A 23,306-nucleotide genomic window follows, 5' to 3' on the forward strand; every position below is an offset into this window, starting at 1 on the left:
GAGGTGCTGCGGGAATACCCTGTGTACGAGAACGCATTTCACCCTCTCTGTGAAGACACGGCTCCTCTCATCCCCATTTCCAGGGGAGAAAACTGAGGCACAGAGAAGCGAATCAGCCTGCCGAGGTGGTTATGCTGGCCTTTGAGCCAGGCAGCTGGCCCCAGAGTCTGTGTCCTCGGCCACTGAGCCGCCCTGCTTCTCTGACCCGTGGCCCCTTCCCCGAGCCAGGCGCCTACTCCCAGCTCAGTATCAGCAGGGGGTACAACCTGGGGTAACAGCCGCTCCCAAAGGGGCGTAAAGGGAGGGGCGGGATGCCACGCGAGCAGACCCGAGTTGCCATCACATCGGATGGGCTAGCAGAGTCCGGGCCACACCCAGAGCTTGTGGACCAGCTGAGAGCCTGTGAGTAACCAGGAGGACTATAGGTCCATGCAGCCCAGCCCCTCCCTGCAGGGTGCTGACAGTGGCCTTGGGCACATTGCCTCTCTGAGCCTCAGCGTCTCCACCTGCCAAATGGGCAGTGTCCGAGCACCGTGTCTGACCTCTGCAGCCCCTCGGTGGGTGTTCGTCTCTTCCCCGGTGCAGGCCACTGGCACGAGGGACGTGCCTGGCAGTAGGGTTGACGTGGGCAGGGTGCAGAGGTGGGAGACCCAGACGTATTTAGGGAAAGGTTACAGCTCGGAGTCAGGCTGCGGCCTTGAACATAGAGCTGAAGAGTTAGAACTGAGCCTCGTAGATGGTGGGGAGCCATGGGAGGCTCTTGGACAGGGGCGAAGCGCATTGTCGGGGAGAGGAACTGGCAGCAGGGGAGCCTGCTGTGTTCACCCAGGCGTAGGGCTCTGGTTCAAAAGGAGTCATGTGGCTAAGAAGCTTGGCCCAAGTGGGTGGCTCAGCAGGGCCAGTTTTCCTCCTTTCGACTGGGTCCGTGGTCCACAAGGCACTACCGTCTCGGGCTGGAAGTGTGCAGGGCACCGCAGGGAGGGGCAAGGCTCGGCGCTAATGTCTCCTCCTCTGCGTGTCCCGCAATCCGTGTCCCCCCCCTCCTTGGACTGGTCTGGGCTTCCCACCCAGGCCTGGGTGGGGCCCCACTGCTCCTTCCTCCCTCTGTGGCTTTCTGGTGGGGACTCAAGACCGCAGCGGGCCGTGGGGTGTGAGCCAGGGTGGGGACACCGGCGGTGGGTGGAGTCACGGGATGGGTGGCCATGAGTCAGGAATTGTTGGGCCTCTGTGTCATCTGGCTGCGTGCTGTTGTGGCCTCCCTGTGCCTGTCTGCCTCCTCGCTCCCGGTCACAGCTGCGCCTGTGGGCAGCTCTGTGGGGCTGACCGTGCTCTGTTTCCAAGAGCCCAGAGCCAAGGCCGACAAGTCAGGCCACCCGGACTCCAGGTCCCAGACGCCCCCGACACTCGGGGTGATCTTTAGCACGTCCCCTCCCCTGAGCCACACTTTCCCAGATTGAAGGATGGGGGGGGGGGGGGCAGGCGGCTGGCCAGGGGTTCTCAGACCCAACGGGCTAACCAGCGCGCAGCATCCGTTGGGGCCAGGCCTGGTCCGGACGTGGCAGGTACCGTGTTCTCTGACCTAAAGTTGTTTTCACATGGCGCCTCCCATCACCGCTCATTCATTCGTCCCACAGACATTCCAGAGGTTCTGGGGGCCACGGGAAGAAGACACCCATCACCATCAGGGGGCTGGCCTCAGCCTCTCTTTCTAGTCTGTTCAGGGGTCCAGTCCCAGAGGTCAGGTTCTGGCAGCCCCAGGGATTGATGGGCACGTGAGAGGTGGCTCCCCCCAAATCCCTTGAAGTTGCTGGGCCGAAGGAGCCCCTCTTTCTGAAGGAAAGCAGGGAGACCCCGGACTCCAGGGAGAAGGAGGTCATCCTAGGCTAATCCTGACACCTCCGCCGGGAAGCAGCTACGGAGGTCCTCGTGCCTCCTGGCGGGGACCCTGGGACACGCTCTGGGTGTGCTGTGACAGGCAGAGGCTCTGGGGCTGTTCCTCTCGCTTTACAGATGGAAGATGGAGACATCATGGGATGGGAAGGCACTGGCCCAGGTCAAGGAGGGTAAAAAGGCAAAGGGCCGACTGGAACCTACCTCCCTGTAAGCAGGGCCGGGTGGAGACAGGCAGGCTTCTCCAAGGCAGCTGCATCGGTGAGCATCTTGGGATAGGCCGCAGAGTGCGGCATGATGATGAACGCCCCCTACAACCCCCTCCCTCCCCAGCCTTCCCGGCAGCAACCCTGCAGCCCACCGCTGGACTGCCCTTGACGGGGGGAGGGGGGGACTGGCATTCCTACAAACAGCAAGAGCTCCTGTGGCCTGGCTCCTCCAAGGAGGTGAGCCACGCACTCACCCCAATTAAACCTTCTCCCGCCCAACGTTGAGTAAACAGAGGCAGGGGTAGGTACAGGGACTTGGCTAAGGACGTGTGGCCTGCAAACAGCGAAACCAGGATTTCATCTAGGCCTGGGTGACATTGGTGCCCGAGCTCAGACCCACTACCTCCTGCTCGCAAGACCAGGGCTTTCCTTTGTCTGGCATTTGTAAATCTGGGCCTCGGCCACCTCCTCAAACTGGCCTGGCCCCCATGTGGCCAGAATCCCAGAGGGATGCCTGTGTGAGGAGTGAGACCGCTGGGGGCTAGCCTGGGCCCAGGAGGGGGGTCACTGGGAACACTCGGTGCTAGGTGGGGTGCCTGTGCCACTGGAAGCCCCCGTGCCCCTCAGCTTCTCGATCATTCCACCTACCTCCTCAGTGGGGGGAGCACAGGGCTTGGAGTCCAGGCTGCCCGTGGAGCTGCCCAGCCCTGTATGGATCACGGATGAAATGTCAGCTCAGTTAGTCCTCCAGCAAGGTGTTTGCCCAGATAAGGAGACTGAGACCTGGGGGACAGGTGACCTTACCTTCTTGTCAACACCAGAACTGACCTGGGTTCTTGTCTTGGTCTTGGGCCCATCCCTGTTCCTCTTTGGACTTATGTGCCCTCTTGGGTAAGGTGACAAGCTTAAACTGAGGACTTCCAAGGACTCTTCTGAGAGCCTCCGTCAGGCCCTGTTAATGCTGCAGAGGAATCGGGATTGGGGACGTGCCAGGGGTAGAGAGCAGGGGTATCACTCCAGAGCTCCATCCAGTGTCCTCAGACAGACAGTGCAGGACCAGGTGGCAGAGGCAGGACACTGAGTCCCTAAGAGGGGCCCGTTGGCAGAAAATTCAATTTAGATCATCAGCAGTGGGATGGGTGGGTGCCAAGGGCCCTGGTTTGGCCAAGCCCAAGTGGGTGCTCCTCCGGGCAAGACCCTAGCCCCTGGCAAGGGAGAGGCTATGCCCACCCCCAAGGGGCTGATGAGAGGGTAGGCATAGAAAGAGCCTCAGCTGCAGAGCTTACCCCAGGAGCGTGCACAGCTTTGGCATGCTTTTTCCATTTATATGGAAAGGGACTGGGAGTAGGTGGTCTTTGGGAAGCCCATCTCTGGGGAACAGACCCACTGGCCCTGCTCCTGAGTCAGCCTTAGGAGGAGCCTGTGCCTTTTGTCTTTGCCTGGGCCTTTGCCCTCCTGCGTGAGAGACTCTGCCCAAAAGGGTGATGCCCCAGACCCCCTGTTTTGCTGCCAGGCCAAGGTGGGCACACCTACCAGCACTTCTGTCCTAGAATTATCCAACTTTCGGTGTTTTCACCCACCTCGTGTTAGATAGTGTGCAGACACCCTTGGGAAGCATACAGGCTAGCACTTGTTGGCCTTTGACCTTGCCTTCCCTCCCCGCACTCCAACCCTGCTCCTTCTCTTCCTCCTCTGTCAGTAGTTGTTGAAAGAAGGAGATGGATGGATGGATGGATGGATGGATGGATGGATGGATGGAATGAAGGAACAACCCCCAGAAGTCATTTCTCCATTTTCACAAAGGGGAAACCAATTTCAGATGTTATGAGGGTGGAGAGGGCAGTTCTGGGAGCCCCTACCCTTCTCCAACTCCCACTCTTTGGGTCCCCCACGGTGCCAGGGCGCGGCCCCAGGTTTTGCGCTGGGCATCTCCTGTCACCGGGGCTGTCCCCACCTGGAGACATCCATCAGGGCCCCGCAGCAGACCGGCCAGGCCTACGCTTCATTCCTGAGTCCCGGAGGTCAGCCCATGACACTGGTCTGCACCACCAACCCCCCCCCCCACTCTCACTTGCCAAGATTCCACACTGGAGAGAGGGAGGCGTAAAGCCCAGGGGCATGGGCTGGGCTTCCCTGGGCCTGGGTGTGGGCAGGTTGTCAGAACAGCTCCAAATACTCTCAGACGAAGTGAAGACAGACAGGATTATTGAACCAAGGTTAGTTCATGATTCTCGGACAGCCCTGCCCAGGAGTTCTGCACCCCCGCCTCCCCCCCCTCCCCACACCAGACAACCACTTACTAGGTCTGCTTTCTTATCTGTTCCTTGAGGCCAGCTGCGGCTACTTCTCTTTGGCGAAAAGGCTCAGGATTTCAGTCCCACCCTGGGCACTGGGCCACCTGAGCCTCTGGGCTCAACCCTGCTGTACCTAGAGTGAGTGGACAAGGGTTTCACAGCCAAAGAGATGATCAGGCACCCGGTTTTAATTGTGCAAGGAGGAGGAAGGAAACAGCATCAAAGCGTCTGGAGGTTCAGGAATGGGAAAGATCATTTGGGGGACTCTCAGGGAGGGCAGCATGGTGGAGGTGGTCGTTGGGCACCGAAGGAAGGGGTTTCGATGGGCAGAGCTGTTGAAAGTATGACTGGGGTGAGACAGTACCTGTTCTAATGCTCTGGTCTCTGCTGGGCGCTTCTTGGGCTTTATGGCTCCCTGGTGACAGGACTGTACTGAGGATGGATGGAATGGGGGCAGTGAGGGCTTATGGGGCCGCTGAGGAAGCCCTGAGAGATGGAAGAATTTTCTGCGTGTTTATGGCAAGCTGAGTTTCTCACTCCAAAGGCACAACAGGCATGCGTGTGTGTGTCCTCGCGCGTGTGTTTGGGGGTGGTGATTGGCAGCAGGGGTGAGGCATCTCAGAGGTCGCATGGATGTAACCCCTGCCCCCCCCACACACCTACTGGGGTAGTCCAGCCCCTCCCCCAGGGCCTGTGGGTAGGTCAGTGCCCTGCCCTGCAAGATCAGCCTGGGGCCTCTCCTACTGGGTGTTTAGTCAGAAGCACAATTCAAAGCTGCCTTCTTTCCTCCTGGCCAGCAGCCTTCAACTTCTACCTGGGCCCAGGACCCTCTCCGTCTGGCTCTCCCCATGGTCTGGATTCCTCTCCCCCAACTGCCCCACTCCCCCCACCGCCCCCCGCGTGATGAGGTCAGGGAACATGTATTCCAGGAATGTGGGAGGTGGGGCGCCAGCCTGGTTTGGATAACCATCGCGGTAAATATTTGCCTTGCTCCCAGAGCCGGTACCGGCCGCCAGGGTAGGACGAGGGGCCTGTTCCCAGGGTCATGTAAGGGATGTTTTCCCGGGTGGATCTCTGAGGTGGGGGAACCCGTGTCTCCCCAGTGAGCCTGGGAACTGGGTCTGAGGCCACCCGCCCTGCGCAGGGCCAAAGACAGGGCCCCTGGCCCGCAGGACCAGCAACTGTTTGTCCCATCTGTGAAATGGGGATAAAAACAGCCCAGGTGAGGAAGGTCAGTGCCACGGGAGCCGGTTTAGGTCGGTTCAGCCAGTGGAGCAGGAGGTTAGACCCAGTTTGGGTGCGTCCCATGTGACCACGTTTTGGTCCCAACTTGGCCACTTATGACCTTGAGTAATTTCCCCCTCCTTCAAACTTTTAACAGCCACCATCCCCTGACCTGTTCCTTCCTACGTGGCACCTGTATTGACACGCCCATTTCGCGTTAAGCTGTCACAGCCACCAGGGCCCAAGGAGCACATGTGTTCACGTGATTAGCAGCACGTGACCGGAACCCTGAACTCCGGCTCAGGGATACCATCGGTACGGCCACCTGCCTACAGACCACACTGGGCAGTCTGACCCCCTCCCCCAGTGGCCTGTGGGTAAGTGAATGCTCTGGCCGATACTGGGCTCTACAAGGTCAGCTCGAAGCCTCGCTGATGGGTGAACAGCTAGAGGGGTCACCAGTCTCTGTTTAGAAAGGAGATGAGGGCTCAGAGAGGCCAAGTGACCTGCTCAAGGTCACCCAGCATTAAAGGGCAAACCAGGGATTCCAATCCAGCTCTGCCCACCCTTGTTCTCAACCTCACCACTGAGGACAAGACCAGGGCTCCAGCCCAGAACGTGGGTTCCGAACCTTCGGCAGTTGTAGGGAACAACCAGTCACTTAGCCACAGGCCTGGAGCCACAGGCACAGAGTCTCCAGGGTGCCCCATATCCTGGATGGCCTGTGGCACAGGCACCTTGGCCCTCCAGCAATCCCGGATTGGCCCTGCGTCTACTCTGGGCCAGCCTCAGCCCCAAGCAGCTAGTCCTGTACCTCCCCTCAGGCCCGGGTCCTCCCAGGGCATCCCTGCAGGAAGAAAGGTCGGGAAGGTGGGTGTGTGTGGAAGGTATCTGGGTCCTGGGACACTCCCCACCCCAGAGTGACCTTTGCCGTGTCCCAGGCCCAGCCTTGCCACTCTCCAGCTGTGATACCTCTGGCCACGCTGTCCTCCCTCAGAGCTCGGTTTCCTGCTCTGCAAAATGGGCTCCCACCCTGCCCTGTCCTGCCCTGCCCCTGGGAGCTCCAGACACACAATGAGAATGAAAGCATGGTTTGAGCTGCAGTCTGCAAGCCCCTTTCTGCCCTTCTGGCCTTCATAGAGGCTGCCTTGGCCAGGCTGTCTCCCCACTCCCCGCCCCTCCGAAGCTCACAGGGAAGTTGATAGCCCCCAGCCTATCTCTGTGCGCTCGCTGTGTGACCTTGGATATATCTCTTCCCCTCTCTGGTCTGTTTGCCCCTCTGCACGGGCCCAACAAAGAGCCTGGGTGGCTGAGGGCCACGGGGCCCGCGCGGAGGCACCGTGAGCTGGAGTACCCCGAAGCGGCAGGATGGGCGGGTGTCGTTCCTTGGGGCCTGGACGTTGCTTACTGTGTGAGCGAGGACTTTCCGGCTCTGGCTTCTATCTCAGCTGCCAAAATAATTATTTTCTCTTTGTCAGCGGGTCTGCGGGCCAGCTCGCCTCTGGGAAAGGCCTGAGCTGTGGGTGGTGGGGAGGCAGGAGGCTGATTCCGGTTCTGCCCCAGCCACTGACTTGTTGCGTGTCCCTGGGATGGGGGTGGGCGCTGCCTCTCTTCAGGCCTCAGTTTCCTCCTCTGAAAAATGGGAGAGTCAGAGCCTCTGAATACACGTGCTGTTTTTGTTCCCACGGCAAGAAGTTTGGGGGCTGCCAGAGCCAAAGGGTCAGGACGCAGAGACGTTGTCTTTCCCTGCTGGGGCGGGGATGTCAGCCCTGGCTTTGGGGGCTTGGGGCTTTGGGGCCTAATGCTCCATAGAACCCAGCACCAGCCCTGCAAGGTCATTTATGGCTCAGCTGACATACCTGCCCCTCCGGCCCTCATGTGTGCTACTCCCTGTGTTCCCATCCCACAGATGAGAAAACTGAGGCACGGAAGGGTTTAATTAACAAATTTGCGCTAAGCCCCACACTTGGTAAGAGGGCGAAACACAGACTTGAACCAGCCACAGCACCCACTTCTCTCCCACTGCCCAGTGAGGTGGGCCAGGTCTGAGGCCTCCAGCGGCCCCCTGGCATGTGTGAGAGCCCACAACTAATGTGGCCTGCACACTCCCTCTCCCTCTGTTAGCCATGGGGCTCGTCCCGAGAGGCATTCAGCCCGCAGTCCGGTTTCCCATTTCTTAGAGGAGGATGTGCAGGCCTACGGAGCGTGGCAGTTGCCTGGAGCCCCCCAGGGAGGCACCTTCAAAGCTGGGACCCAAACTTGGGGTTCTGTGGCTGGCACCCTGCGGCCGGGACTCCAGAGAAGTCCACCTGCCAGGCCCTTGGGTCTGGTCCTCCAGGATCTGTAGGGAGGTGGAACAGAGTTAAAAAGCACGGGTGGCCCCTGAGGAGGTGGGCGGGTCGGAACCTCCCCCCCAACTGTGAGGATAATCAACAGTGGGGGGGACAGGGGACCAGGGTGTCCATGCCTTCTCCCTCCCTCTGACATCTCCACATACCCAGTGCACCCCTGCCTCTCTGCCTGCTGTTCCCTCTGCTATGAGCACCACTCTCTCTGGTCTGGACCCCCAGAACAGCCTACATGCCGGTCTCCCTGCCTCCCAGGGTCCCTCCCAAGCCCTTCTCCCCCAGCAGCCATGGGAATCTTTTCAAACTGGAACTAGGGTTATGTCCCTCGGCTGTTCAGACCCTCCCGTGGCTCTCAGTGATTGGCCATGCCCCTTGACCCCCACTCACCCCACCTCTCCTTCCCTCATCACACCTACCACCCGCCCGCTCTCAAGTCCTTCACTGAAGCAGGCTTTCTTCCCTGTCTTTGAGTCTTCGCATATGCTGGTCCCTCTGCCTGGAATGCTGTTCCATGCATCTTGGCCTGCCTCTCTTCTGGCTCATCCTTTGACTTTACTTCCCCAGGGAGGCTCCCCTGAACCTTGACTCCATGTTGTGTAGCCCCTGTACTCATTCTTTCTGGCAGATGCCCCTTCTAATTATGCAGCGTTTACCTGTTGGAACCCCCACAGGGACAGGAACCCCCGTCCCATTCACAGCTCAGGATGTTTGTTCAGTGTTTCTTGAGCAAATGAATGAACAACACTGAGTGCTTCTGTCCCCGTATGTCCTTAGATGCTCCTAGAAGGCCCGAGAGAGCTTGTGATCCCATTTGACAGGTGAGGAAACCAAAACCCAGGGAGGCCAGGGGCATATCCACATAGCTGGTAACGGGCAGATGGGGGTGGCAGGGGATTGTTGGTGTCAGGGCACTCCATGATTATGCCCCTCCTCCGCTCAGCCCCTCTGACTCTCCATCTGTCAAATGGGGATGACTTGGTTTTGCCCAGTAGGTGGGGGTGGGGGGGTGGGGGGGGGGAGTGGCAGCCCGATCGGTTCCAGGGCTGCCGCGAGGGGCCCCTCTGACCACCCCTTCCCCTTGCAGCAGGATGGAGCTGCAGTGAGGTGCGGGGGCTGAGCACTGCTGACCAGACGTGGGACGCTGGTGGTTCGCGGGTCACTGAGGTAGGTGTGCGGCGGGTGGGGAAGGCTTGGCCCAGGTGCTTGGAGAAGGGGCAGGCGCGTCCTGAGTAGTGACTAGGTGTTAGCCCTGGCATACCCAGCCTTTGACTGGGCCTTGGCCCTGGTGGGCGGGACTGGGTGCTGCTCCGCCCCCTGCTTAGACCTCGTCGGCCCCAGAGGCCTCTGGGACCTGGCCTTTCTCCAGAGTGCCTGCCGGGGAAGGGCTGGGGGAGAGCACCCAGGGAGAGGGGCAGGTTTGGGGTCCCCAGCCTTGGCGCAGCACCTGTGTCTGTACCACTCAGCCCGGGACGCGTGGGCCCCGTATGCCAAGCAACATGGCGGCCACGCAGGAAGAGGCCTGGGTGAGCAGAAAGGCCTATTTGCTGAAATGGGCGGTGTGTCTGGCCACCTCCTTGTCTCCCGCAAACACGCTGAGGTGCACGCACGAATCTCTGGGCTCTGGAGTCAAGAGTGACTGCGTTCAAATCCTGGCTCTGCCACCTGTCCACCGTGGCCTTGTGCGGTTTCTCTGTGCCTTGAATTACCTGTCTGTAAAAATGGGATGGGTTCCCAGCACCTGCCCGCACAGGTGCGTGGACACACCTGGCACCAGAGGCGCTCAGGAGGACACGTCAGAGTCACTGTCAAGGATCCTGGGACCCTTCCTTCTTTCCATACACCGCAGCTCCCGCATCCCCTCCTCCCTGAGCGCCCAGCAATGCCAGGATGGACACGGACTGGTCATCCAACATAATGAGGGGGTGGGGGCTCCCAGGGAGCTCCCAAGAGCAGCAGGAACCAGAAGGTTCTGAGGCTGAGCCTTCCGGCCCTGCCTCTGGCCTGGACACCAGCGTGTCTCATCACAGAGAGGCGTTTTAGGGTTGATCGCACTTGGCCCCGTGCCAGAGGGTGACCTGTGTAATCCCTCTTTACTCTGTGGTTCCCAACCCAGAGATGAGAGAGGCCTTCACAAAAGTGCTGACTTGGGCCAGGGCCCTTTGTCCCAAGGCTCTGGGGCCCAGCGGGGGGAGGCAGAGTCTTTGCTCTGGCATGAGGCCTTGCCTGATCATGTCCCTGCTGCCCTCAACTCCCCTCCTGAGGCCCCCGTGCTCGTAGGTGCCCAGACACAGGGCCAGGCAAGCCCTGGGATGCTGCACGCTTCAGTCAGGCTCTGGAACCAAGGGGCAGGGCTGCAGGAGGTCCCGGCTCCCTGCCATCGGCTCGTGACCTTGGGCAAGACTTTCACTTTCGTGAGAGTGGGGGCCAGGGTTCTCATCAGAAAACAGGGATAATTATACCAGCCCTGCTGGGAAGGCCGTTACGGCGACACTCGGAAGCCTGAAATATTTTTAAATGTTAGAGCTTAGTGAGAGTCTACTGTGTACCAGGCACCATGCTCCTTAAATACATATTTCTCCCCGCAGTAATCCCGTGAGGAGGTGTGTTTAGTGCCTCGTCCTTTCTCCAGAGGCTCAAAGTGGTTAAGAAACCCATAGAGCTGTAAGTAGCAGCATGGGGATTTGAACTGTGGAATGAAGCGGCCCATGATGCCTTAGAGACCAGGGGCGGAGCCACAGGCTGGCCTGAGGTGGGTGCTCAGGAAACCGCCTCCTTCTCCGCCTTGTGCTTTGGCCTGGCCCTCCAAGCCCCGCTGCCCTCAGGAACCAGAGGGTGGCCCCTGAAGGCTGGCGACCGCCCCTCCCCAGAGGGCCTGCCGGCAACTCGATAAGGCTAGGGGGACCCACTGCTAATTGTGAGGTAACCTCTGAATTCTCCTTCACGGTGGGTTCTCTTTTCGGATGTGTTTCAAGGTAATTCATTCCCTTTCCAGAAATTGCTAGTGGCGGAGCATTAGGCAGCTGGTAATTAATCATAGGAGCGGCTTGGAGTTTATTTAAAAAAAAAAAAAAGGCAGACTAGAAAGCCTTGATGGAAAAAGAAAAGAAAAGAAAACCACTCCAAGGCAAGGGTGGTAATCAATACCTCAGTGTCCTAGAAACGGCTGGGGGTGGGGTGGCGGACACGCCTCTCCTCCTTTTCTTCCTGGGGCTGACAGATGGTCAGTGCCTGCAGTAGCCTGTGCGAGGCTCTGCCCTTCACCGTCAGCTCCCTGGGCCTCGTTGAGCAAGTCACTGCCTCTCCCCGGACTCAGCTTTGCCACCTGTAAAATGGGTGAAGGGCAGGTGCCAGACTAGAAACGGATACTGTGATGATGTTTGTTCACTGCCACATCCTGGTGCCTGGTCCTATTATAATTTGGAGCGACAGCTGGAGTGAGGGGCCAGCTCTTTCACTCTGCAAGCTAATGTTAAAGGACAGCCTTGCCCAGCAGACTGGCCCAGCAGAGCTCGGGCCCCTCCATGGCAGCCACACCGTCTCCCTGGCATCCTCAAGTTCAGCTTTCCAAGAGTCTGAGCCATCTGGAGATTTTTTTCAGTTGCCCTCTGAGTGGGTAGTGAGCTCCTCGTCGCCAAAAGTATGCAAGCTGGGGCCGCACAGGGCAGTCAGGCAGCAGACTGGGTGGGAGGGCGTGCAGAGCATCCCTGAGTTTGAGAGAGAACATGAGGTGCTCCAGGGTGGACGTGGGAAGCTGGACGAGCAGAGAGGGGAGCCCCTGCCCAGAGGTCCCCTGGGGAAGGCTGGAAGAGGCCGCTAAGAAGGGTTGTCCATGGAGGACACCTGTGCTTTGCACTTTGGTGCCTGTTCCCTCCAGAAGGAAGGAGGTGCGTGCGTGTCTGTCTGTCTCTGGTTCTCTGTGTGCCCGTGCTTCTCTCCTGCCCGGCTCCCCCCGTCTCCTCACAAAGGCACCCCCACTCTGCCCCCTTAGCTCACCCACTTTCTCCCTGTGCCACGTCCAGTGCTCCCCCTTGAGCCCCCTCTGGAATTTTTCTCTGGGCCCCAGGACCTTCTCACTTCCGCTCTCCTTACCCTCAGAGACACTCCTAGCCAGGCGTCCCCGCAGACATCTGCTCTGCGTCTGCTCTGTGTCATCGCCTCTGTCATTGCCAGGACTCAGCAGAACTGAGACCTCCCGGGCTCCCAACCTGCCGCCCTGAGCCTTGTTCTTGCAGCTCTGGCGGCACACGGCTCCCCCCACGCCCACCCTGCTCTTTGGAGGTATCCAAGGCAGTGCCCCGCACTCCCGGCTTCGGAGGCTGTGCGCTCCGTGTGGCCTTGAGCTGGAGCAGACGCCATCCCGTCTCCAGGGACCCCCCCGTGCCGACCACTCGGGATGGAGCCCAAACTCCCGGCTGCCCTGTGCTGTCCTGGGCACCTGGGCCTCTGGCTGCAGGCTAAAGCAGGGAAGCGAGAGGGGGCGTGTGTCCACTCACAGGGGCGGTTGGAGCCTGGCATTGCCCTCCAGCGCTAATAAAACTCCTGCTGTAATTAGAAGTGAGGTGTCCGAGAGCTGGCTGCCTGGCGGGAGCCAGTGTGTGCTCATGAATAAATAAGTTGTCCTCTCCCGAGGGGAGAAGGAACCAGAGGGTGGCCTCCCAGAGAACCACGGGCCTGAGGGTCTCAGCGGTCTGTGAGGTAGGCTGCTGTGTTCTGGTGGCTGGACACCTCCATTCACCTGGACGCCTTCTGGAAGCTCCCTCGGCCCCCATCCCTGGCCGTCAGACTCCCTGGGAGCGCCAGCCGCCGTGCACCGGCAGACTCAGCCTGGCACTCGAAGCCACCACCGCCGGCCCCAGCCTCCTTGCAGGGCCGCGTCACACGCTAGCTGTCCACCAGTGCCCTGGGCTGCCGCTTCCCTGTGCTGCCCCCTCCTCACCTCTACGACACGTCCCCGCCATGGCACCTTTGCTCCTGCCCTTCCTTCTGCCTTGAAAGCCCTCCACCCGCGTTGCTGTGTGGCTGGAAACTTTTGGAGCCTTCCTCAAGCCGTGCTTCCTCTACACGGTCAGACGTGGCCTCCACACCCCCTGGGCCCCACGCCCTCCGCTTCCCAGAGGCCCTGCTCCTTTCCTCCCTGAACTCTCTCCACTCCGAACCCTCTTTATGCTCCTGTGCTTCTAGACTGCCTGCCCCCTTATCTTCTCTTTTGTCTTGACTGTGTATTGGAAGGATAACCTATTGGCTCCTCTGTGCTCTTTTTTCCTCCTGAGTCTTTGACACCTGGTGTGTATTTAACGCCTACACCGCCTGCAGACGCCGGTGTTCAGCGGCCCCGTGGGGTTCCCTCATTCGCAGGTGGGGAAACTGAGGCTGGGAAAGGCAGTCTTGCAGATAAGAGTTGGCAGGGTGAGTGCGTGCCTTCCCTGTAGGCAAGGCTCTGCTACCTTTCTGCAGTTCCAAGTAAGGAACTGGGGCACGGGGCATGGGGCACTGGTCATAAAGGTAAATTGAGGTGGACAGGACGGTGGCTAGTACCTAGGCAACCACACCTTCAAAGAGAGGGGACATGTTGTGAGGGTTCCATTTCCCTCACCGTGGGTTCTGGGGTCCTGGTGCTTCCCCACCGAATCCCCAAACAGCCCTAGACCAAGGGGACCAACACAGGGTGAGCCACACGGGGATCAGTGCTGCGCCTTATCACTGCATGCACAGCATACAGCCTAGAGCACTGGGGTTCAGGGGGTCTGAGCACCCAGCTCCTCCCAGGAAGAGAGGATGGCCCCTGTCCTCCTGCCGCGCCATCCAGGATGCAGTCTGAACTGCAGAGGCGCCCAAGTGCGTGTCCGTGGAGGATTCCCACACGGTGGGGAGATGCCTGGGGCAGGCAAAGCTCCGAAAGCGGGAGGGGGAGGATGGAGTTGTCCCTGCAGATCCCGGCCCCGCCCCCGCTGGCCTGGAGGGACCTCCCAGGGGCACACCAGCAGCAGAAAAGCCCCTCCAGAGTCCTGTGCCCTCTGGAGCCAGTTTCCCCCTTTGGGACCTGCAGTCCCCACCGGCTGCACGTTGCTGCCTGCTCTGTTGACAGCTGGTCTCTTGTTTGCCTCTGCCTAGGGATGGTGGCAGGAAGTCTTGGAAGGTTCAGGTGCTGAGCTCATCCTCCCCCTGCCCCGGGTCCCCCACCACAGGCAGGGCTGGGGCCACAGCCCAAGGAGGACCCCCCTCCCAAGGGCTACCTCCTCCCACCTGCCGAGGGCTGCAGAGCTTATGCGTGCTGAGCTAGCCCCATGAGACACATCTAGCCCATCCTTCAGCCCCCTGCACCCATGGCTTTTCCTTGTCTCTGCTCCTCCATGCCAGCCACCTGCTGTCTCCCCTGTGGGGCTGGAAACCCCTCAAAGAAGGCTCGGGGCATACTGAACCTTGTCCCCCATCCACCAGGCATGGCTCCTAGTACGCCTATGCTGAACAGGCAGGGAGCCTGCAGGCACTCACCTGTGTGCCCTTAGTTTTCTTTGGGGACGGCAAGATTTTATCTGGTGTGCCAGTTCTTAAATTTTTTTTTTTAACATTTATTTATTTTTGAGACAGAGAGAGACAGAGCATGAACGGGGGAGGGTCAGAGAGAGAGGGAGACACAGAATCCGAAACAGGCTCCAGGCTCTGAGCTGTCAGCACAGAGCCCGATGCGGGGCTCGAACTCACGGACCGCGAGATCATGACCTGAGCCGAAGTCGACGCTTAACCGACTGAGCCACCCAGGCGCCCCGGTGTGCCCGTTCTTAATGCGCCGGGTGGGCTGTGTTAAGAAGGATTCTGAGTCTGTGTGTGCCTCGTGGTGCATGCTTGTCCTTTCAGCCCTCAGCTCCCCAGCCAGCAGGTCCATTTGTCAGGTGTCTCGGTCCTGGGCTGTGGCCAGTGCAGGCGTGGGGAGGAGACGGTGACCTCAGTGTGGTCCCTCAGGTGTCTGTCTACTGAGGCTCCTGGGCAGACTGCCCTGAGAACCTTCCAGAGCCCCTGGGGTTATAGGGACCACATAACTCCCAGAGAGCTGACTGGGGAGCACCGGTCCCACGCCCACCACTCCGGTTAATGCGATCGTGTGAAAGCTTTTTCCTCACATCTGTCTTTCCTGTTAAGTGCTTCTCACCCTTCTTCCGTTCCGGTTTGGGAAGCAGCACATCTTGCCTCACAGCTGTTTGGGACCCTCCGCTGCTTCCCCGAGGCTCTTTGGGGGCCTCTTTAAGAGCCTGTGGGAGCATCTCTGCTTCATAACCCCGGTGGGATGCTCCGTGCTGCCCCCATCTGGCCCACGCTCTGGTTGGCCGGTGGGACAGCCTAGTGTGTGACGGGTCTCACTGGGTGGCCCCTGGTGAGGTCTCTCAGCCCCACCTCCACCCGACTCCCAACCGCCCTGGGTCACCCTGGCCTGGGGAGCCAGCCCCCTGCACCCCCACCGTCTCTGCTCCCGGCAGATGCCCTCTCAGCCAAGGCTCCCGACCATCCTCCGCCCAGCAGCTCCAGGGTGGCCAAGCACTGAGCCAGAACTTTGATGAACTAACACTTGTAAATAACCCAAAACATTTTTCTCTGTGTGTGGAAGAAACACAACAAAAACACCCACATCCCCTGGCCAGCTTCGCCTGTCCCGTCGCAGCTCCAGGAGGGCTGGTCCAGGTCATCCCATGCCTGCCAGGGGCTCCTTCAGCTGCGGCTTGCATACCTCCGCTGCTGGGGAGCTCACCACCTCCCATAAGGGTTTGCTCATGCATGTACACTTCAGTGTGGTGAGGGATGCTTTATGACACGGGGTTAAAGCATGGGTTTCAGGAACAGGTGGTTCTGGGTTCAAGACCTTGCCTTGCCACCTGTCAGCTGGGTGAGTCTGGACAAGTTGCTTCATCTCTGATACCCTCTGTTAGATCATAGATGAGAAAATCTACAAGTGGGGAGAGGCCTGCCTGCCTGCCAGGGGTGCCAGCAGCCCTGTGTGGCACCAGCCTTCTCTGGTAATGGAAGACGGATGCCCTCAGGGAGCTGCCCCCACCCCTCAACACTGGAACATCTGCTTGAGGTTGGCATCGAGTCTGGCAGCCAGATACCTCCCTCCCCAGGATACCGGCCTCCTGGGTCCTCTCTGGAGCTCTCCAGTGGAAACTTTCAGGATGGCGATTCCACATGGAGACACAGTACTTCCCCAAAGTGCCAACACACACAGATCACCAGGGGCACTTGTTCAAATGCAGATTCTCAGGTGTCTCTCTTGGAGTCCAATTCTGTAGGTCTGGAGTTGGGCCTAGGGTTCTGAATTTTTAACCAATGCCCCATTTAACACCTATGATCATGCCAGTCTGGGACACATGGATGCCTGTAAAGGGGAGCTGGCCTAGAGGTTGGGCCCTGGACAGTGTCATGGCCTTCCTGATTGAACTTGGGCAAACCTGTCGCTCTCTGTGGCTGAGTTTTCTCCTGAATTCACCAGGGGTTTCAGCGATCTGTAAGGGCTCTTCCTATTCTTCCAACCCCATGATAATAAGAAGGACATTCCCTGGGGTCCTCTCTGCCAGGACCCCTGAGGCAGACCTCTGGGTTTCAGCCCCATTCCCTCTGGCCACAGAACATTCGGGTCATCAGCCGCTGGCCAGCCCCAGAGCCCCAGGGACAGAGAAGCTGTTCCCTGGACGTGATGTGTCATTTAGTGGTAGTTCCCCTGGGCCTTCCAGGAGGCTTTCAGATCAGCAGGCATCTGCCGAATCCACTCAGATTGGAAATGTCTTCTGCACGCTGAGATAGACCGCTAACTCAGAGCCAGCAGAGGGAGGCAGGATGAAGTGGGGTTATCTGGCTCCTCCGAGGGGCCTCAGAGCTTTACTAGTGGACACACACAGAGGCCTGGAGTGTCAGAACTAGGGGGTGGCCTTGTGGAGCCCCCTCTTTATCAACGGGGAAACTGAGGCCCCAGGAGGAAAATGAGTTGCTAGGTCACCCGGGGAGAAATGGGGAGCAGTGCTGGAACCCAGGCTTCTTGGCTTGCAGTCTGGTCTCTGGGCCGTGCCTGCCACCCACCACACCTCCCCTTGGGCCGTCTTTCTGGGATGGATATTCTCCCCCACCCACCACAAGGCCTGAGCCCTAAACCAGCCCTCTGCTGCTCCTGGGATGAAATGGGGCCATCTCAGGACAGGGACCAAGGGGCTGCCTGCTCCCGAAACACTGGGCCCTTCTTTGATCTGCACTGTCAGCCTGAATCAACAGCCCCTGCTTAGCTCCCGGTCCCCCACCCCAGCCAGGACAGCCCCCATGGAAAGTTTCCAGGAATATCCACGCTGAGGGCAACATGAGCCAGAATGAAAAGGCTCTCACTCCCTGGCTCCCTCCCATTTTCCACTCGCTGGTGCTCAAGGGAGTTAATAAGCAGAGGTGAAAACACCGGTCCTGTCCTAATGAGACCTTGTTTGAGGCGGCTAGGGCCTGGCAGGTGACAGAGGAGGAATTATTCACCATCTAGGCGTTCACCCGTCCCCCCGCCCCCCCCCCACAACTGGGATGATGTCAGGACCTGGGGCGCAGAGTCTAGGCTGGGCTGTCACTCAGACGAGGGAGCAGGGCTCCTGTGACCACTGGCATCCAGCTTACATAGCCAGCCTTGGGTGTGGGCCGGGGTGGGCGGCTCAATCTCCTCCCTGGGCCAGGAGCCCAGCCGGGCCCTCGGTTCATACCCGGCGCCTGGTACCAGACCCACCTCAAGCCCTTTGCATAAGCCGGTTCCTCCTCCCCACACTCTCCCTCTGTAAGCAGTAAGGCAGCAGTATTTAGTAAGCACCTACTATTTGCCTGGATCTGTGCTCAGTTCTTGGGGAGATAAGGCAACAGAAGACCCTAGGCCAGCCCTTAGGTTGGCACAGCCTAGGCCAAAGTTCGCTTGCAGGGAAGAGAATTAGTCATACCCAGTGCTCTGGGACCAGGAAGGTGTTCAGATCAAGGAGAAGGAGCTCTTGAGAAGTATGGGATATGGAAGGCTTCCGGGAGGAGGCTGGCTGGAGCAGACTGACACTCAAAGGATTCTGAGGATTTCCAGTGGGGCTGAAGGTGAGGCAGGAAAAGCATAGGCTTAGGTCAGGGTATCGCCCAGACCAGGACCCCGGATAAGCGCCTGCTTGGGCAGGTGAGTGCAGTATACTGTGAGCTTGTGCTTGGGGGGGGGGGGGGGGGGGGTTGGGGGAGGAGGTGGCTGGGGTGATGGCATTTGTGTCCCAGAGCACCGGTGGGAACACACCTGTGGCAAGGAACAGCAGGGAGGCCGCTGGACAGAGCAAGGCTGGGGCTATGCTATTGAAGCAGCCACGGGCTTCGGCCTGGCACTTCGTAGGCCATGTATCTGCTGAGCGAATGAGCCGTACAGGGGTGGCTGTCCTGTAATTGTGGTGGGAATGAGCAGTGCAGGGCGGGCACTCGGCAAATGCTGATTGGGCGAAGGGTACATGGCACGCACTTGGCCGTCTGACAAGTGAGAACCCAGGTCGCAACAGAGACCAGGAGGCAGGGGGGGCAGAGCCCAGAGCAGCCCCAGAGTAATTCTTCAGAACCCGGGGTAGGAGATGCCTGCTTACCTAGGAGGTGCCCAGGGGCACATTGTGGCTCCTGACAGAGTGAGGACTCGGTGGGCCAAGTTGCTCAGGGCCCAGCTGCAGTGGGGGCCTTGAGGGGCATGCTTGTACACGCCTTCAGGACACCCCCAAGACAGACCCAGCCGCCCTACAGCCTCTGGGACAGGGAGAAAATGACTACCCATCACACGTGTGTCACTGAAAGGCAGAGGACAGCAGAGCTCCAGGGCCCTTAGTACTAATAACGAGAGCGATAATAATAACGATGCCGGGGTGTCTGGGTGGCTCAGTGGGTTAAGCGTCCAACCTTGGCTCAGGTCATGTCTCAGTGTTCACGAGTTCGAGCCCCGCATCGGGCTCTGTGCTGACAGCCCAGAGCCTGGAGCCTGCTTCGGATTCTGTGTCTCCCTCTCTCTTTGTCCCTCCCCCGCTCATGCTCTGTCTCTCTAACTCTCTCAAGAATAAATAATAAACATTAAAAAAAATAATAAAAGAAATAATAACGATGCCAGCAGGGAGTGCGGCATCTCCCTTGGTCTGACACCCTTTGAGGTGGGACCAGCATCATCTCCATGTGATGGGTGAGGAAACTGAGGCAGGAGGTGGTTAGGAAGATAGCCGAAGTCTCCAGGCGGCAAAGCCAGGATAGGAACTCGTGATGTTTGACTGTGACTCTCCCGTGGGGCTCATCCCACCCAGCCCTCACTGCCAACATGTGGAACATCTGTTTTGACCCAAAGAAGGAAGACACAGACTCTGAGAAATCATTTGAAATCGTCCATGATCGCTCTGTACACAGGTCCTTCTGGTCCCTTCCCAGCTTTGTGGGAAGGTGAACACCCAGTGGTTAGAGAATGGGCCCTTCCCCTGAATCGGGCTTTTGTAATGCAAGTAAATTACCTGCGAGCCTTTTGATAATTTAGGTGTTTAAATGGTAATGACTGTGGGGCCAGCCCAGGAGGAGGGGAGGAGGCCGTGAGTCAGATGGGAGATTCAACAGGCACTTAATCTCAGTGCAGTAGGACTTTTCTAAATCTGCCCCTTCTGCACGAAGAACCCACTGACCAGACACTGGGCTGCCTCCCCCTGGGGCTGGGCCACGCTGGACATTCTTGGCTCTGTCAGAGAGGGTTGCGGAGCTTCTGGGGGGTGGCAAGAGCTTGGTGGCTGTGAGTATAGAAGATTGCGAAGGTTCAGGGGACAGCCTGTGTGTCCCGGTTGCCAGCAGATCCCTCAGGCTCCAAGGACAACCTGCTGCTTTTTTAGGGGTTTGGAGAGGGGTCTCCTGAATAGTAATAAGGAAGAATTTTAAGAATAGACCTTGTTCAGCAAACGGAGAGAGAAGTGACTTGCCCAGGGTCATGCAGCCAGGATTTAAGACCGAATCCTTGCTGTTAATCACTGTGATATCGCTCTGTGTGTGTGTGTGTGTGTGTGTGTGTGTGTGTGTGTGTGTGTGTGGTTTTGGGTAGTCCTAATGATAGTTGTGTTAATCAGCACCTGCACTGTATAATTTATATACATTATCTAATTTAATTTTCCTAAAGCCTATTTTGCAAGTGAGCAAACTGTTGGGCAGAGAAGTTAAGTCATACAGTCATATGGTCACACAGCCCTTGGGAGATGGGGTCAGAACTTGAACCCAGCTCCATGTGACTTTCAAGCCTGAGCCCAACCAGACTCAGGGCACCGAGGACCTGCTCTGGGCGTTGCCAGGGGAGAGCCCCTGCCAACCAGGAAGATCAGAGGTGGCTTCCTGGAGATAGATGGGTTTTGTCTCCGACAAACCAGGTATCTTGAACTTTCAGGTCCCAAGCTGTGTAAGGCCCCATCACCTGACCTTCCAGAGGCTCTTCCTCTTGGTCATAAAATGAGAAGAAAAAGGCTTCCTTCCTGTGGCCCAGAAGGACCAGGCAGGTGGAGGGTGTGTTCCCCAGGTTCAGCTGGGCTTGCTGAAGCAGCCAGCATCGCCATGGGTTAGGCCTCCCCAGATCAGGGCCCAGAGCCCTTCCCAAGCATCAACTCGGAGCCTTGCAACCAGGGCAGCTCAGCTTTGGGGGGGCCAGAGACACACAGCTCCCGCTGGGAGTTGCAGGGAAAGGCCAGGACAAAGTAGATGGAACAGTGTGAGAAGACATAGGGCACAGCCAGCACGCAGTTGTTGGCTGCAGGGAGGGGAGTGGGAGCAGCGGTTTGTAATGAGGTCCAGTGGCTCACACACTCTTCAGGGGGCAGGGAGGAGCCAGCAAGGACACCGACACAGAAGGACACGGCGCGTCACTTCTCACTGAACTGTCATTGAAATGCAGCTTGTGGGAGCCCAGAGATAGCACGCGGGCAGGTAGTGGCTCTGCTCCCCTGGATGCTGGCGGGAAAGAGGTGCTCATGGCGGGGAGCCCGGCTGTAGCTGCGAAGACGTCCTTCTGCACGTCTGGCCTTTCAAATGCAAGCCTGGTGGGGGCCGGGAATGGGAGAGGTCAACGAGTTCATTCAGAAACGGGGATGGGGTGGAGAGAGGTACACACAGTGCCCGGCTAAATGTGAGATTCCAGAGACACAGGGTGGTAGGGGCTGGGGGGAGCTCAGGGGCCAACAGATCCCACCTCCTCTAGCAAGAGGAAACCGAGACCCAGAGACAGGAAGGGGCTGGTTCGGAGGGGCCCGGGGCTTCCTTGTTTGTGCTCCTGCCCTCCGGCGGGGCTTGCCACCTCCCACTCCGTCTGACCTTCCGCCCCAGCTCTCCCCCTGACCACGAGTGGGGGGCAAGGCTGGAAGGGAGAAGGGTCAGCGTGCGTCGCCTGCAACACCTCGCTGAGCCTTGGAGGGCACAGAGCAAGGGCATTCCTAGCAAGGCATGGGGGGGGGGGTGCCGCCTCGGGGCCCCGCAGCCTGTCTTTCTCCGTTCCTAGACGCCGACCTTGCAGCACCTGGACAGGGAAGGAGAGCACCCAGAAAAGTCTGCCAGGGCTTTGGAGCTGGGGCGTCTGTGGCAAGCTCTGTGTGTCTACCGCAGGGCCCGTACCTCTGGCTTGTCTCCCTGTCCTCCCCTGCGGGCCTCCCGGTGACGCTCATCCGTGCACCCTCTGTGGCTCTTCCCTGTACCCATCTTTGTCTCTCTCCTTCCTTGGCTCTCTTGTGTTTGTCCTGCCCAGGGCAGCTGCACAACTCCAGGGGGCGTCCCATCCACACCTGTTTGCTGTCTCGGGGCCTTTTCCTGACTCTCTCGGTGCTTCCCTGACTTGTGCCCTCTTTCTCGCTGCGTCTCTTGCTGTCTTTTTTCTCAGTCTCTTATTTTCCCTCTCTGGGCATGTACCTGCCTGTGTGTTGCCCCCCTCCCCAGACGCGTGCACACACGGTCTCCGCCCCTCTGTGGGCGGGGCGCGGGTTCCTCCCCACGCCTGAAGGCACAGCTCAGCTCCCAGCAGGCCGGCCAGCAGGAGGGCAGCCTGGAGCTGGAGCCCCGAGCACCCGCCCCCTTGGCAGCCTTGATGTTGTCCTTGCTGAGAAGGTTCTGTGTCCGTGTCTATAGTGGGCCTCCCTGGCCCAGCTCACGGGACTCCTGGGAGCCAGTGCAAGCCTGGCCATCACTCGCCTGGAAGGTGGCTCCCGTTTGGGAACAGGAATGCCCTGGATAGGAAGAAGAAGGGAGGGGACAGTTGGTGAAAAACACAAACAAGCAAGGGATTATGATCCCTGAAAATGTGCCCTTTGTCTGGTGTTGGAATTTGCCCAGAGAGCGAGCAGCGGGGCGCGGGGAGGGCGCTGGGCAGAGGGGCCAGGGTGGGAGCCGCCATGGAGCATTGGGTTGGGGCCGCTGGGTTCGGGCGGGGACGCGTCTCCTCCTCCCCTGGAAACATCATAAATATGTGGCTGATGAGACGAGCCGCCAGGTCTCTCCAAACCCACCGTGTGAGCAGAGCCTCTTGCCCAACCACCGTCCTCCGTCAGTCATTCAGCAGACATTTATTTAACACCGCCTGTGTACCAGCGCTCTTCTGAGTGTTTGGGAGACATCAGTGAGCAGGAGACCAGGCCCCTGCCCTCAGGGAAGTGACATTCTAGCAGGGTGAGAAAGAGCAGAGATGTATTGAGCTCCGAGGTCTTCCTGACAGTCCCCTCGCCCATTCGTGGCACAGGGCGGCTGGCTGTCAGCGTGGAGGGCCTCCTGGGTGCCAGGACGCAGCCTCCTCCCCGTCAGTGTAGACCAAGGCATTCAGTGCCCACTGGCTGAATGCACACCCCTGCTACAGGCATTTCGCAGTTTACCAGGAATTTCCAGAAGCACCTGGAGAGGGGAGGGACCCGCAGGACCTGTGTGGTGGGAGGCTTGTAGCCAGCCTGGGCTAGGGCAGCTTCAAACAGCAAGGAACAGAGCCGAGAGCAGCCCTGGGATGGGGTGGAGAAGGGAATTTTGCAGCACGGCACGAAGCCCCCAGCTCCGTGGTTGCCCACGATGTGATCCTAGAGAGGTTCCTAAACCCCACTGTGCCTCGGTTTCCTCATCTGCAAGATACGAAGGTCAGACAGATCACAGGCTTGTTCTGAGCTCAAATGTGATCACGGTGCCCGCTTGTAGGCGTGTGGTGGCAATCATCGGTCAATACTGTCACAGGGGACAGTCTCCCTTTGCCAGGGGGAGAATCTTCCCCCTGGCAGTTGGGAATCTTCCAGTCTGGTTGGGAATCTTCCAATCTGGTTAGAGGTCATTCTTGCTTCACCATTGGGAAGCCTCTTCTC

At 59.0% G+C, this 23,306-nt stretch overlaps 1 protein-coding gene across 5 annotated transcripts in view; it reads left to right on the forward strand.

Moving 5' to 3' along the window:
* The window catches only part of ZMIZ1 (zinc finger MIZ-type containing 1), a 233,733-nt gene that overhangs the window by 76,581 nt on the left and 133,846 nt on the right, over positions 1 to 23,306 (forward strand). For 3 of the 5 annotated variants that reach the window (XM_042907519.1, XM_042907513.1, XM_042907518.1), the window contains exon 3: positions 9,050 to 9,129. The exons of 1 other annotated variant lie outside the window; for it this stretch is intronic. The gene's annotated coding sequence lies outside the window, so the exon portion shown is untranslated. The remainder of the gene's footprint in view (positions 1 to 9,049; positions 9,130 to 23,306) is intronic. One more of the 5 variants, XM_042907514.1, reaches the window with a different exon arrangement.

This window comes from Panthera leo, chromosome D2 (assembly GCF_018350215.1).
Source record: "Panthera leo isolate Ple1 chromosome D2, P.leo_Ple1_pat1.1, whole genome shotgun sequence".
Taxonomy (NCBI): domain Eukaryota; kingdom Metazoa; phylum Chordata; class Mammalia; order Carnivora; family Felidae; genus Panthera; species Panthera leo.